The sequence below is a fragment of the Monopterus albus genome, unplaced genomic scaffold (assembly GCF_001952655.1).
Source record: "Monopterus albus unplaced genomic scaffold, M_albus_1.0 scaffold30.1, whole genome shotgun sequence".
Lineage (NCBI taxonomy): Eukaryota > Metazoa > Chordata > Actinopteri > Synbranchiformes > Synbranchidae > Monopterus > Monopterus albus.
Window position 1 is genome coordinate 1,855,174 of NW_018127910.1, and position 16,607 is coordinate 1,871,780.

At 38.7% G+C, this 16,607-nt stretch overlaps 1 pseudogene; it reads right to left on the reverse strand.

Annotated features, from left to right (window-relative positions):
• Positions 1-6,743: 6,743 nt before the first annotated feature.
• Positions 6,744-11,699, reverse strand: LOC109958081 (endothelin B receptor-like; annotated as a pseudogene).
• Positions 11,700-16,607: the final 4,908 nt, after the last annotated feature.

Here is a 16,607-nt window from a genome sequence, read left to right on the forward strand (position 1 = left end):
CCATGTTAGTGGATGGGACATGAGCCAAACTAAAAACTCAAAGTACAAACCAAGTAAAATTTAATGATATTATTGCACCAATTTATGTACAAGTGGTCATTTCTTTAGTAAGTTTGTTTTTAATAAGTTACTTGATAGAAAGAGGTGTATTTCAGTTGATTTGATAGCTTTGACTGGTGGTCCGATGCTGTCACGCCACCTCAGGTCACTACTTTGCAGGATCTGGTTGCGAAAAAAGCCGCCATATTCACAATATGTTGGCTTCACTTCTGCATAGTGGAGGGAAGTGGTGTTGCAACGTTCATCTTATATACAGTCAGTGTCGTATATGTATAGGTTGACTGCATACACATACTACCAGAAAGCCATAACATCAAATGCAGATCATAATGTATGGTTATACATACTATATTACCTACAGTATACTAACTGTGACACATTTTCATCCAAATAGATTATGTATAAGCTTTACATAAAAGCAGGTGCTTTCTTTTTGTAGGCATCTGCTGCCTCTTTATATAGAGTAAATACCTAAATACCATATTCCCATTTGAACAACAGATTCACAAATGAATACATTCATTTTTGGATCATGTAGTTTCAAGGCTTAATGCACTATACAGTGTTCAACGGCAGGTATGGGACTGAATCCAAAGGCTCAGCAGATCATGTACCTTTTTCTAACTGAACAGGCTTCAATAAATTCTAATCACCGTATACGCTGGCTTTGATGCAGCTGTGTTTTAGTGTGTGTGTGTGTGTGTGTGCCACATGTTGTTTCCAGTGATGCACTCATTGCTTTTCTGATAAAACTGAAGTGACAGCAAGGGTTGCCATAACTCCCATTCACAGCTCGGAATCTGTCTGAGGGCAACACAATTTGTGCACACTGACATCTGCACTGATGTGAACTAATGTGAAATGAGTGTCATGGCAATGATGGAAAATGTTTCCATAAAAGTGACATTTTCATTAAATAAATAAATGTTTTTTTTTCTATAAAAATAAGAGTGTTGATGCTAAACAACCAAATAACATAATCACAGTGACAGTTGTTTCGCACAGCTGTTATTGGGGCTTGTGGGTAGGCTATTCTGAATTGCTCAAATCAAAAGAAATCAGATTACTATCTCTAAAGCCATATGCCAACTTTCTAAATAATTGAAAGGAGTCATGTTGCGATCAAGATGATTTCATGGAGGGTGATCCAAGCACATCAAATTGCAACAGATGTGAAATTGCACCACGTCTCTGCTAAAACCGCATTGAAACTCTGATGCAGTCTGTTGAAACAACGCAAAGAGATGCTTGTCTCTTTGCTTGGAGATCTTTCCTGGTTTTCATGGGGGTAGAGGTGCTTATCACATCTGCAGTGCTGATAAGGCGGCCTCTGTGCTTCCGTAGCCTATATAATATTAATCCCTCTCCCACGTCTGCAGATGCACTTAAAGGAAGGTGACAAGCATGACATATCCAGGACCTCCCGATGGCTCGTGCTCTGGAGTGCAGCCGCTAAAAGAGCCCCAAGTACCCTCAAGTGATGTAAATTTGCAGGGGGAGTCCAATTTCCATCACAGCGCTGTCACTGCCATGGTCATTAAACTAAATCATCCTGCTGTGTGTCACACAGCTCCCATTTTAAAGTCCCCTTAATAATAGAGTTATACTTGGTCTGCAGATTGCGGCACACTGGTAAATGTCTGACCTGACAGCAGCCATAAGAATATCCTGCACATTATTTCATCTTTAGAAATCACAGACACTGTATATGTGCATGAGAGATACATTAAAAATATAAATTAACTGACAGACATTTCAGTACCTCAGTTGCACTAGCTGCAGTTCAACAGGATTTTATATAATCTCCAAAGTTGGTAACTGTGGCTGGAATTTAAATATGATGTGCTGTGCGCCTGTTGCTGGTGGCACTTTCCTTGGATTTCACTCAGAATATGTTGATACAGCAGCACAAGACAAAACATTCTGAGTCTAAGCTAGACAAAAGGCGATGGAAAACACAAAGTAAAAAGAATAAAACATATCACCACAAGCAACAACTCAAGATGGCATTTAAACTGAGAAAAAATACAAAGCCCAGAACAACAGCAGTTTTGTTTTCCCGAGGCCCTGTTTCTTAAAAAACTTCTTTCCTTTTGCCATTCCTTTCCCAAGAAGAGAAATGTATTCCCATTGAGCAGAGAAGTCAAATGTGTTGGAGAGCAGCTTCAGTGTGTGACACAGTGGTGCCTTTTTGTTTTGTCTCCTCCTCTGGAGCCAAGCTTACCCCGGGAGCCCTGCAGGCCAGAGAACAAACAGAGCTTTGTGAGCACTGACCCACTGTGCCCAGCAGCCAGGCTGCAAACCTTCACTCCTGTGCTAATAGGAAACCGCAGATGAGGAGTCCGCAGCAGCTGAGGGAGGGGAGCTTTCTCGCATCCACCTGTGCTTTCATCATCGCCCAAAGCAAGCACGGGCAGGCAGGGCGCAGTGGTGTTCTGGTGGCCGCCTACCAAAAGCTTTTCCACCAACATCCTCTTGGCAACAAGAGAATATATTGGGTATACCTTAGCTGGTGATTCATGATGTGGCATGGACTCGCCTTAATCAAGCCCATGCACTCACAAGTGCTTCCTACAAATGCATCAATACGCTGTCATAAATTTGTGTACAGTTGCCCAAGAGGCATTAGAAGTGTGAATAGAAGTGCGAAGTGAACCACTCTAGTAAACATGTCCTACATTTGATTGCATGTTTTCCATTACATTTAGACATGAATGAAATAAACAGTAGTGACAGTCCATTTCGCACCTTAACCAGAACACAGAAATCCTTTTAGGCTATCTCATTATGTTTTTCTGCAAGTAAACACTGCAATACACTTACAGATGCTGGTGCCATAAAAAAAAGAGGGTGAGAGAGAAACTGTAACTTGTGCAATGGCAAGAACAACCCCAGAAAGAAAATGTGTCTTTTTTTTGAATGGTGAGAAATAACATGGCTCAACAAAGGAAGTCTGGGGAGAGGGAGGGGGTGATTGGGGTGGTTGGTACAAGGCTTAAATGGTTTTTAATCCCATGGTTGAGTGACCACTTGCAGCTCTGCCCAGCAGTCTGACTCTGCCTCCATTTGCAGGTTTCTCTGAAGTTTCTTTGCCAGTGGCTGGAGTGTCTGCTTCACTATCTCTCTCTCAGCTTCCTATTTAGTATGCAAGCCCCAAATGGCCATTGATTAAATGCCTGCTGGTATTGTATAAGGAACTCTGTCTTGTTTATTTTGCTAAGTTAAAACTGTATATATTGTCTATAGACCTACCTGCATTCAGTGAATTACACTTTCAGTGTAATGAAATATTATAGCAATTCTCCTGGGCGACTCAGTTATTCTGCACACACTGCAGTGACTTTATTTTCTGTGTATTGCATTTGGTTGCATGGTAGCCTTGTTACACTCAGATAGAAAACATGTAGTGCCGAATAGGTCTAAATTGGACACAGAGCTAGAATTCACACCATTGTTTCTGTATGTGTGACAGTGGAGGAGGCATCCACAACTGCAGTGGATGTCAAGAGTTCCTCACAGGAGGTGGGCAGTTGTCTTTGTAACACAGCAGGCATGCGCTCTCTGAGAGGACTCGGCAATATACTACCTTACCCATATCATTTGTTTTTTTTTTACCTTCAATGAAAATTTAATTTGAAAAGCAATGCCAGTGGGACCACTATTAAAAGATTTTCAAAAAAACTGGGATTTGTGAAAACTTCAGTCATGTACCCTATCAAGAGTCTTAACCACATGAAAGCAGAAGTTGTCCAAGGAGTTGTGGGAAGTACTGACAAAGTTTATGAAGAGAAAAGTAAATGTGTTTTTAATCCTCAGCAGCATAAGCAACAATGGGGGAGCCTGAGCACTTAGATATGCCACCCCGGGGCCAGGCTCTATACTTAAGGCTTACAGCAGCCTCATTATTTCCCTCAACTCAGATCAGATCCTAGCAGCAGTTTGTCACAGGCAGGGTCCTCTCTGCCAGTAGGCATCAGACCAATCCTCCTGCAACACTACTGTACATAATTGCCATATGGACAGCATTTTGAGCCAGACTGAAGTCTAAAAAGCCCTCCAGCCAGACTCCCCAGATAACTAAATGAATATTTTATCTCATTTCCATCTAATTTGCACCACATTATTATACACAACTGAAATTTTTAATTAATTGATAGAACAGATCAAACGCAGGTTTACACTTTGATTTTCGGGAGCTGTTGTTTTGATAATTTGCATGACTCTTTTCTTTTTTGCATGCCAAGTTTTTTTTTTAACAACTCTATATAGAAACACTATAATAAAATATACAGAAAATTAATAACTGTCATTGCACATGAAATGCTTGTCTTGGTTGTGTGAGCAGTTCCAGAGAAAAGTCCTTTTACCTGCCACCCCACTGATTAATTAATTTCACACTGTTTAATTAAATCCACAGTCTGGGGAGTCTGAGCACCACCGTAGGGAGCTCAATTTGAGCCTTGGTGTACGGAGATTACTAAAGAAGGTCTCAAGCACCCGCTGTCTAGGTGATGCTGACACTGACGTCAACCTTCTCCAGATACCAGAGCATGATTGCATCAATGTCATCTGGCAGTTGTGAGCTTTTTACAGCTGGGGTTATTCTAACATTGTGCCATTTGTTGATTATCTGCTGGCATTTACATTAACAAAGGACACTGGAGCATGGCACAAAGTAATATTTGAGAGAAGCATTTGAAGTGTGTAGCTGCAACAAAATTATAAAATCAGTTAAATGTGCAAACTTAAGTTAAAACCATCTAAATTGCCACGAATTCAATTTTGAAGAAAAAAAAAAGGTCTAAAATCATCAAATATGGAGAGGACAGTCTGACAGGACTGGAAAATATCTACACTTAAAAGGGCATAAATTGCGTTCGGCGTAAATGAGCATAGTGAACTCCTGCATCCTGTCCAGTACTGTTATATCCAGTAGTCAAAGCCTCAGAGACACAGAGAGTCTGTCTCTCTTATGTCAGAACACAGAGAGGTGTGTAAGTGTGCAGCACAGCAGGCAGTATGACTGTGTGGGCTGGAAAAGCACACATGTCACTTTGACTGGTTCCTTGAAGCATATTTTTTGGCACCTCTAATCATAAACAAACACATTTAGAGTCAGATGGCTTAAATTTGTCTTTACAGTGCAACATAATGACAGTCAAGATGACATTTAAATGTACAATCTTGAGGACTATGATATATGTACACACAAATCTTTAACAGGATTATTTTGATTCTTGCCACTTAATCTGTCATAATAACAAACCTCAACCTGATTCTAACTGCTGCTGGTTTGATGCAATGTGACGTGGAACCAGCATTTCCATACGCTCTCTATTTGATGTGCCAAGTGCTATTAGAGTAACATATTGTTTGTACAGTGGGACCGATATGAGAAAGGCAGGATGTAAAATTCATTTCAAATTAAAACGCTGGACTCTATTTTTATCTGATTCCTTGAATGAAAAATAAATATATGTCAAAAAAATAGCGTATTAATTAACTAAGGTTTAACTAAGGCTATGCATAACTAATTATATCATGCATAATTGAACATAATAGAAAACAATATACGATGAAAGTTTAATTTGAGCATTATATAATACTTTAAACTTTAATTGACTTAAGAAAATATCATGAAATCATGTTCTTTTTCATAAACATCACACACATCACACAATTTCATTCAAACCAACAACTGAACCTTTAGGAACAGCTGGGTTTTATGCACTTTACTTAGACAAGATCAACTTTTAATGGGCATTCTAGTGAACAGCATCGAGAGTTTTGTCAACTGATACAGCATTAGCTAGAAGAGCATCACTCTATTTGTGCCTGCCTTGTCCTGTGACAGGAAGACCTATCAGGTGCTCATCTCTTCCTTCCCCCCACATCCTTCTCTCCTCCTGACCTCATTCTGTCATCTTCATTTCCCTTCTTCCCCACTCACAGGTCTTTTATAAAGTGTCTCCATGCATTACACATTTAACAATGCATTAAAAATAGGCCACCATCAATCAGTCATTCACTGGCAAAGGCAGAATATACTTGTGGCACCAATTTGAAAGGTTTCTCAGTAATGAAAGAAACACTATAAACTCTTAGAATGCTGTGTATGGGAAACTTAACAGAAATGAAAACACACATTCATGTGTTAATAATATGCCATACCCCATTAAACTCACCGCAATAATCTTGAATTCCCATTTTCTTGATTTCCTGCAGCACAGTGTCTTTGCAGAATCCTGAAACAGAATCCAAATGCAGGCACTGAGCTGTGACAAGATTTCCGTTGATGGGTGCCAGGTTCACATCATGCCCAATACAGTGATTTGAGAAGGGTGATGCATGATACAGGATAGGTACTAAGTAAAATCTGATGTAACATTTGGGAGTCAGTCAAGTCCTCAGGGCAAATAGTGTGAACAGTCTAGCTCCAGGTTGCTCATTCCAAAGCAGATGTTCAACTGATGACAGCAGTACAAAAGACAGTGCTGCATGTTATTCACGAGGTGTTTTATACTATTAGGACAGCACATCAAGGTTGCCGAGCTACTGAGAGAACAGCGTTGGTATCTGCTTTGATAGCCTTATATATATTTAATAAAGAAATACTGAAGAACTTACAGAGTATTTTCACAGTTCCACAGGAGTTTAGTTAACACTGTAGGATGTTCTCCTGCTCAAGTAGGTGTGCATATCTGCTTGTGAGCTTTGATGTTGCTGCTCGGCTCCGAGGGTTGATCCTGCATTCTGGACTTCAAAACAGACTGCACCTCGTCGCGGCTAACAGTTTGAAAAGACCTGCACAAACTGCACAGACACGCCTGAAGGACCACATACACAAAGACACTCACTCAGAGGACAAAGTACATTTGCTATCAGCTACGCAGAGAGAAAATGCCTCATTAAAATGTCCGTTTATATGTGGAGTATTTATAGTATAATCTAAGTGGAAGGCAGTTTTGCCTGTGTTGTTTCTTTAATAGTGTTCTAATATAAAACTTTTCATTAATTCAGAGAAGCCATAATATAAACCAGTTTTGTATTAATTGTGAGGCATTTGTTGAAAGCGGTCTTCAGCTCTGAGTTGCCTTTTAACTGAAATAGAAAAGATACCTTGAGTTTATACTTACATACATACTACTGTATATATACACTATTATTGCAGAACAGAGTATTTACACTGTGGTGTGCAAAAACCTAATGATAGTTAAACAAATCTAAATACCTTTTGGATGTCTTCTTCTGAGCTGGTAATACAATAACAGCTTTTAAATTTCTTCCCTTGAAAATTGCCTTGAAGCTGTTTTTGCCCCCTCATAACACATCACTCTGATTCATTGATGGACTGTCTAGTCAATTGCCAAGTGACTTCTTTTTTCCCTGATGATGATGTTTTTCCAGACCACTCTTTGCCAATTACTCCCTCGGGGCATCGCTTGTACCAGTCCGGCCCCAGACATGACTCCATGTCCTTGATGACACATACTGTATGACAGGTCATGCATCGTGGATCATAGTGTTTTCACCCCCACCGGGCTGGCCTGAAATTGAATAGCACCATAAATAGGAATAACAATCAGTGCATGATAGTATATCTTACCTTAAAACATCTTTTGAATCTTTTACTGACTATGTACAATGCAATGGGGCTGATGCACAAGTTGACTGATGTCGTATTAATGCCAAAATAGTCCAGGGCAAGAAAGACACTAAAAGGGGAGTGTAACCATTAGGTAACAATAACAAAGGAAATTAACTAGCTGTCACCTATTAGGATCCTTCTCATCATATGTGGTTGATTTCAAGATTCAGCTGAGGTATAGAAGCAACTAACAGAGTGCAAAGACAGCCACCAAGCAAAAAGAAAAAAAAGATACGGTATGATCAATAATAAAATTTCTTCAAATCTCAGCATTTTCCTGGTCACGAGCATGTAGGAAACGGCGGTCCAAGTCAGTGGCATGCAGAAGTAGAAACCAAGGAGCCACCAGTCCTTCACTTGATTTATAAAACTGTTGATTAAACATGATAGAGGCCCACAGTTAGTCAGTCAGTGCTGCAGATGCTGTTTAGTAGCTGCTACATAAAACAGCATTAGAGCCACGAACTTAGGTCTACAGAATGATCTGTATGAATGTGTTGGGCATCTGTTGTGAAAATAGCATTAGATCAATTGTTTGTTTCATTTCCTTTCAAAAATTATAAATATTATTATATGTTGTATATGAAGAGACAACCAAGTCTAACACATGTTGAACTGTTTGTTTCATCCTGTTGCACTGGGTGGGCGCTGTTACATTACCTGCATAAAGTGTGTGGTTTGCATGGGATGAAGAAGACATATTCACAGATGCTTGTCTTTATAGTCCATTGTTATCATATCAAAGCCGACAATTTCAGGCACAGCCAGCAGGACAGAAATAACCCATATCAGAGTGATGTGGATTTCTGTCCACACTGTAACTCTGATGTTTCTGAGCTGATTCCAGGATACTACAGCTCTGTATCTGAAAAATCAATGGGAACATTTTATGACATATGGGACATTGTTTCTATAACAATGATACATTTCTCTGTTAAAGTACATTTCAAGGGCTAATACTAAACAGTTCTGTCTGCTTGATGAAATACAGATAGTAGCCAGCAAACACTATTTTCTTGTAGGGCACAGGACAACACTGCTTATCTCCTTACCTGTCAAGACTCAGTGCACATAAGCTCAGCACAGTAATTCCAACAGAGCTTTTCTGTATGAAGGGGACGAGCTTGCACAGCTCTAAGCCAAGTGGCCAATCTTCTGCCATGAGCTGTGACAAATACAAATTACATTTCACTTAAAAAAAAAAACACTCACAATCAATTTAAGCTAAGATTGAAGTTTTAAAGTAGATAGAAAGTGCAGAGACATAGGATACGGTGCACCATTGTTTTCTCATTGTAATTGCACGCCATGAGGTGAGTAGCTCACCTCAATATGCGTTGATTGGAATGTCTATTACAATGTGGATGAGCTCGCCCAAAGCAAGACTTGCAATGAGAATGTTAGGTCCACTTCTTATGCATTTGTTTACATATATGATTTTCAGTAAGGTTACATTTCCCAGTATTTCAATGAGAAGCACAGAGAGACCACAGTGCTGACATATTTGAAGGTGTCTCTTATTCCAGCTGACTCTGAGCGCATGGCAGGGGGTGATGCTTTTGGTCCTGCCAGTTGGGGTGGATGGATTGAGCTGTTGGATTTTTGTTTTTCCAGTATTAAAAGACCAGGGGAGGTCATTTCATGGAGTTCAGTTACAGGGAATGGTTCTGAATGCTGATCATTAGCCTCTCCTCTGAGGAGAGTATTTCCAAAACAAAGAGCCACAGTCCACACTGTTGATGGTTTCCTCAAAAGACCCTGAAATGTCTTTGCCAACAAAAGAAGAATGAAAATAATTAGTACAGCACCTTTGAGAGCTACAGAAAGGTGATGAAAAAGATGGATTTACTGATCAAAAAGCAACAAGAAATATGATGTATTATGATGCAACTTACCTTTGGATGTGCACATAGAAACTCTGCATGAAATGAGTCTCTGTAATACCTACAAAATAGGACATACAGTATGTTTAATACAAAGAACTACTCTCGCTGTTACTGTGCCCGCTATAAATGGTAAAACCCAGCAGAGGGAAATCAGGGTTTTATAAACCAAGGCACTGTTGTCAGCATTAGTCATCGATCTGTCAGTAGTGACTGTAATTACTTCCCTTGGTGCATCACCCTGAATGAAAGGATGGTGTTGAAGGGTATTGTCTGTTATCACAAAATGAAATCATTTTATGGGCTTCAGTAGGGATATTATGCCACAGTTGTTTCCCACTCTTTCACTAAAAATGTGGCCATCTTCTTGTTTGACATAAAGGTTCCACAGAAAATCTAAATGTAGCAAAATGTGTATTTTAGTGAAATTAGAGATTTTTTTTCTTGTTTAAGTGAAATGGAGCCACAAAGGCCTTTAGCACTAAACCGCTATTAGTGAATATTAGTGAATGTAATGGGAACTAGAAAACTATCTTCTGTAACTACATGATATTTTGGATGTATTGGATACACAAGAGTCTGATGCACAACTACTGCTGGGCAACTGAGTGCACTTGAGTAATAACAAAAATGATGAAGATGGAATAAAACATTATTCTATGAGCTTTATTTATTTAATTACATTTTTTTGCTTTTTGCTTTAGTTTTCATATCACGTTTATAAAAGATGAGTCAGTCTCCATCCTACCTGAAAGATACTGCCTCCTCCTGAGAGTCCTAAGGAAGGTGACTTTTCCAATCAACCTGGAGAGCCTGGAGGAGCCTGAGACATGTGACAACCAAAAAGATCCCAATGTAAATATCATACCAGAGAAGTACTCCAGCTCTCTTTTGAACACTGAACTCTGTGCTCCGCTATCTACAAATGACCTTGAGAAACTGTGTGCTGGCGTATTTCCACAAGAACACACAATTAAGAAAAGTGAGTTGGTTGAGTTGGATATGAAAAAGAAAAGCCTGACTCAAGGCAGTCTACAGTATGCTCTACACCAAGATGTTCAAGTACATAATATATAAAAACAACTGTAAGGAGCTGTAATTTAAAGTAGACTGGCAATGATATTAAAGTCATATTTAAGCTTTCACAGTCTTTTATAATGACCCACATTGACCTGCAATGCTGGGATTGAATCGCTGATAGTCATATCTTGATAGTCAAGCTGGTCAACATAACTTTAAAAAAAACAAACAACAACAAAACCCAACATTAAAGCTGATTTATGTGTACTGCTTAAATGCAAGGTTGAATCCAGCTTTTCTTTTTCAATTGAAAACATGGATGGTGGAGTTACTACAGTTGGCAGCCACCTCCTCCATTGGATAAAAGTATGTGAACACTACCTGGGTTATTACAACCTCCAATCTCAAATGTTACAATTCTAGCTAGTCCTAACTGGCATTACTTTAAGACTTACTGTACCTCAATCAACAAACTTTCTATATCATAACTTGTATCCCAGCAGGACAGGCCACCAATTAATATAAGGGCTAAATTAAGGCCATAAAACTCCACTAATCAATATTTTTACAACATTGTAATTATGGACTACAGGTACTTAACGTCATAGCAACTTTAACATCATACTTTGTTAGGTAATTTTAATTCAGCAGGTAGCAAGTTTACACTAAAACGTCTGTGTCACCACCCAGGAAATCCAGCCTGAAAACATTAGCAACTTGCTGGTGAACAAATATGAATCTAAACCCCAAGATAATTTTCTTTAAGAATGGGTGGAGAGGAACACACTTATTCAAAGGACTTAAAGTTATCAGGTGACCAGAAGCATTTCTTCAGGTGACTCCAAAGTATTGTTAAAGTCACTCCATGTCTGATTGTTTGCTGACACATTAGCCAAAACAACTTTATAAGATGATAATTTGTCAGTGGTATGTCTTTTTTTTTAGCTTGTTTCTCTGCATCCAAGCGGTCCGAAAATCTAATAAAACAGCTCTGTGGTGGATAGAGGTGTCCCAGAGCAGACATGATTGCTGTAATTCTTTGTCTCTTGTCTCTGTGTCCTGAGTAGTCCAGTCTCACCAGAGCCCATGAAGGTATGTGCGCTGGACAGAAGACTCATTACTTTGGTGAGCTCTCAAACTCAGACAGATTGGGAGTGGGTGGAGCAGAGCCTCTCACTCAGCTGTCAAGGTAAGCTATGTCATCAGTTTGGGAGCGAAGAGGTCACCTGTTCCTGCCCCCTCTTGCCTCTCATGACTTACAGGAGACATCTGTCAAATCCCTAATTATTTCTCTCTTGTGCAGTTCAAAAGGAAAGTGAAGATGCCAAGTTGCTGCTGGTGGAGATGATGAGCGCTGACACTGTCTCTGGTTCTTCAGATGTTCCCTGCTTGTAGCCATAATGTGTTATACATAGTGAAGTCAGGTTATTTTCATCTCTATAGACCATAACCTTTAAACTGAAATGGCTGCACAATCCATGTACTGTAAAGCCTTTTGCATGGATCATTTTATTGATGCCATAAATTATACATATAGGTTATAAATTATGTGGCTAAGAATCTACAGAATACAAGAGTAGGTTTCTTATATTCACATCAGGAGACAGAGGATGAAAGGATGTCAGAGATGGAGTATGATATACCTTGTGTGGGTCTGCCTCGTCTCACAGCATATAAACCAGAGCAAAAACATATTCCTCATGTCCGAAAAGGTACTGTCGACTTAGTGCAATGTAACTATATTGCCCGCAGTGCTTGGAAATTATAGGGATGGCCTTTTTCATTTTCCCCACAGTAATTGCACTGTGTGGAAGCTGTAATATCAGAGGTGAAGAGGTGATTGTGATTCTGTTCCCTGCTCCAATGTAGGTTCCAGAGGTTGAATCTAAACAGGATGTGCATCTTGCTAAGTGTGACTATTGCCAGCAGCTCTGTCAGCTGTGAACTATTGGGAAATAAAACCGATTTTGAGAGGGAGAGTGCAGTTTCCTACCTCCAGCAAGAAATTGAAAATAAAATCTTTAGTAATAATGACTGTCCAGATAACAACGCCAGAGCAACAGAATTATCTCCATGCTTAGAAAAGGTTCAGAAGAATGGAGGAAACAAAGGGAAGAAGGTGAAAAATAAAACAAATGTGGAATATAGACTTTTCTTTTATTCAGCTCATTTGTTGTGAGCAGGCTATACAACTGAGAAAGCTTATCCTGAAAGAGAGAGAAGAACTGGCAGAGGAGACAGATAGAAAGATTGATGTGAACCCACATGCACCCATCATGAGTGAGAAGAGGGAAACTGCTCAAGAGCAAGCGAGTGAGAGGTGAGGGATGTGTGTGCCCTTCCTTCTCACAACAGCTTTCAGAAAAATTCACCTGCCTTTACTTTTATATCTTTGTAAGGAGGTTACTGGCAAGATCCATGTAACTTGTACTGGATTGCATATTGTGTATACTGATGTATATTACAGTGCTGCGTGATAAAAAGGCAGCTCCATTTCTCTAAGTATTTACATTAGCAGGGATTATAGTACATGAACCTGACTCACAAACATTAGCATTGTATTGTATCATTTTCACTCTTCTGAAGAAAATTTCATGGTCAGTTTTTAATGTAGGTTGAGATATTTGCAACTCCAGGGAAAACCTAAAGAGAAGTTTAAGAAAGACTCAGGTAAGTAAACAACCTGGCACTTGGTGGTCTAGACAAATTAGGTCAAATGCTGATAACAGGAAGTGTCTTCTTCTCGCTGACAAAATATCAATGAATAGATTTTGTCCTTTATCTGCTCTGGCTGTATTGCTGTCAAACATAAAACCTCCTATAGGCTGTCAAAAGAGATTCCCTGCATCAGTGATAAGCCTCATGTCCCTCAGACAGATATCAAAAATACTTCTGTTATGTTTTCACTACAAGAAGAGACAGATGGTGAAACAAGAGTAGGTTTATACTTTCACAGTGACATTGCTGTTGCTGTTGTCTCTATGAAAGCAGAATAAGTGTAATGTAATTTCTTGACTATTTTGCATCATTGAGGACATAAGTAAAAGGTTCTACAAAAGTGGGGATGTTTTCTCACCTTATGTCCAGATGGAACAGGTGATGTTTTGTATTCTTCTAAGCAGTATACAAAGTGGAAGATCAACTAGGTCAAAACATGCATGAGAGGGTACATGTCTGTTCCCTTTGAATAAAGGTTTGCACAGTGTTAATGAACTATAATAGATAAAGTTGTCCTTCAGGGAATGCAACCATTATAACAGCAGCTGCAGGAGCTTCTGACATCACTTGCATTAGGACAAGGACATGGCACCTGGCCTCAAAGCCATTTTCACAAATAAAGGCCAATCCACATGCTACCACCCCAATGGAATGATATGGTAAGTCTTACCCCACAATAACTATTACAATAATTTAAGCAAAGTTCTAACAATAATAAGGTGTTAAAAATCAAATGCTTATTCTGCCTGTGCTGGAAATATGCAGCCAATTAGCTTAGCTTAGCATAATGACTGGGAACAAGGATAACAGTAACAAGGTAGCCTTGCACTTCTGGCACCACCGCTCCTAAAATTTCAAAAATTAACACATATCTTGTTTATTTAATCTGTATAAATACCAAACTAGTCTGGCATATAACCCCCTATTTAATTACATTCTGTTTTTGTGCAGATTATTCAAATGAGATGTAGTATATAATCAGTGGGCTTCAGACAAAAAAAAACATACAGTGACAGTGGGATCCATTTTCTCATCTAACTGCTAAAAAGCAAATAAACTACTTTCAATTAATTGAATATAAATTTTATTAGATGTAAAAGCCCAATTAAACAGTTTCCCTTTGTATCTTGAACACTAAATGGTTATGACAAAAAAGGACCAGTCCTATTACCAACCCCTATGGTGCATCTGACGGTTGAATCTGACCCCAGTTGGAGGGCTCAGATCTCAGTAAGACAGGAGCTTTAGTGAGGCGCTAGAATTGGTATTATTTTGACCAGCATGAGCTTCCCTTCAGGACTCTCACCTTTGCCCTGGGCTCACACATCAGTGCGCATACACTCACAAGAATCCATGGATGTCACCTTTGCACATCAGGAAAACACTGGGCACTCCTGTGTGGGATCAACGTGTGCAGCATCTGTGTGTGCAGCAAATTAGGCTTTAACATTAAAGAGTTGTAATATGTGCACAAAAAAAATTAGATAGATTAGAAAAATGACTTTTTATTTTAAATGCAGCTCATTTGTTCAGAGAGCCATGGACTCTGGAGAGATACAGTATTTCAAAATGAAGAGCTCAGAGATTTATTCTCTGCTTGGTCATATGCAGACTTGCATGACCCACTCTTCTACAAATCTGCACAACATGAAGCCACAACAGTTTTACTTCCCACACAAAGAAGCTTAGCGGGTAAATGAGAAAAAGTGAAATCACCTGAAAAGATAAAGATCCATGAAAATCAACAAATAAACATGGATTTGACAAAACCTGATATATTATTTTAAACTATTTATTACATTTAAGAATATTCTAATAAATTATTTATTGTTTCAAATCTCTTGAATATCTGACACTTTCATATGGGCATTTTTGAAAGAAAATGATAAATGAAAACTTTGTGGAATGCAGTTAATACTTTTCCTCAGTGGGGAAAAGACCGTCAAAATGTTAGAAGACCAAACTAATACAAAATCTGATGTGATTTGGCAGCTTGCTCTTCTCCTTGGCTTTCCAAATAGGCTTAGGTTTAATCAAAAGTAATTATTGTTAAATCAGCTTCCTCGGCTACTGAAACACCTAATAATCTTTTTTCTTCTTCCCCAACCAAGCGTTTAGGGCTTTTATTCTGGTACCTAGTAGACAGTCTAGAATAAGTAAACACTGTGACAGACAGAAAGGGATAACACATGACAAAAGCTGCACAGCTAATGGAAACACTGCTGTCAAACGCTCTGTATTAAAATGAGTCTGCAACATTCTTGTGATAAACCATCTTAGCTGTGCCCTATAAAATTGATATATGGTAAATCACATAGGATATTCAGCCACCAAATTAATGGTGTGTTAAAAGCTACCTAGTAGATACAGTACACACTGAAAAAGAAGCATTTTGGGATCAACTGTAGAATCATCAGCCCGATCTTCCTGTCAGTGCATTTTCAATTTATTGTAGCCATATTTTTATATTCTCCTAAACTCGACCAGTCTCTTAGTCAACTGCAGACTACTGTGATTTATTTATTTATATTATCTATTCACTGTTTATGACCCACTAAAAGACAGTTAATCAGTGTTATTCCCAGACCACTATATACTGAGCTCATACGGCTGCTGAATGTGTGTATATAGTTGATTTACATTTACATAAGGATATTTTTTGTGGACAGTGGAAACATGCTACAGCGATATGAACATTTTGTCTCTCTCCTTTTTATTTTCAGTCTCTTAAAGTTAAATTTAGATTTGCTTCAATGAGATGAGCATAATTAGGTACAGCAAACACAATGTGCGTAGTGCAGTATAACAATTCAGATATTTTAAAAATAAAAAAGCTGCACTGAAAAAATTTAAAAAGAAAATATGTTGTACAAGATGCAATGTTATCACCTGAGCAACCCAATGAAATGCAAAAGGAGACAACTATAGATGTACAGTACAGTTATCTTTTTACCTTTGTTCCCAATTTCTACAGTACAAACAGTTGCTTGTTTATCTTTTTTCTATAGTAGAAGCAAAACATGCTATTTTAATTTGACCATTATGTGACTGAGTCAAAAAATGTTTTGAGGCTTCTCTTGTCATTTTTTTTTAAATGACGAATCAAGTAAACCGCGAAGATGCAAACACTTGACTCATCAGTCAAATCAACCGAGATAGATTCAACAACAAATCCTGTACACAAATTGAAGTTAGGGGGAAAAAAAATACCACAAACTGGAAGATTTTAGTCAGAACGTCATGAAGTGTAGGTATTGCAGTGCAGCTAGAAATCAGTC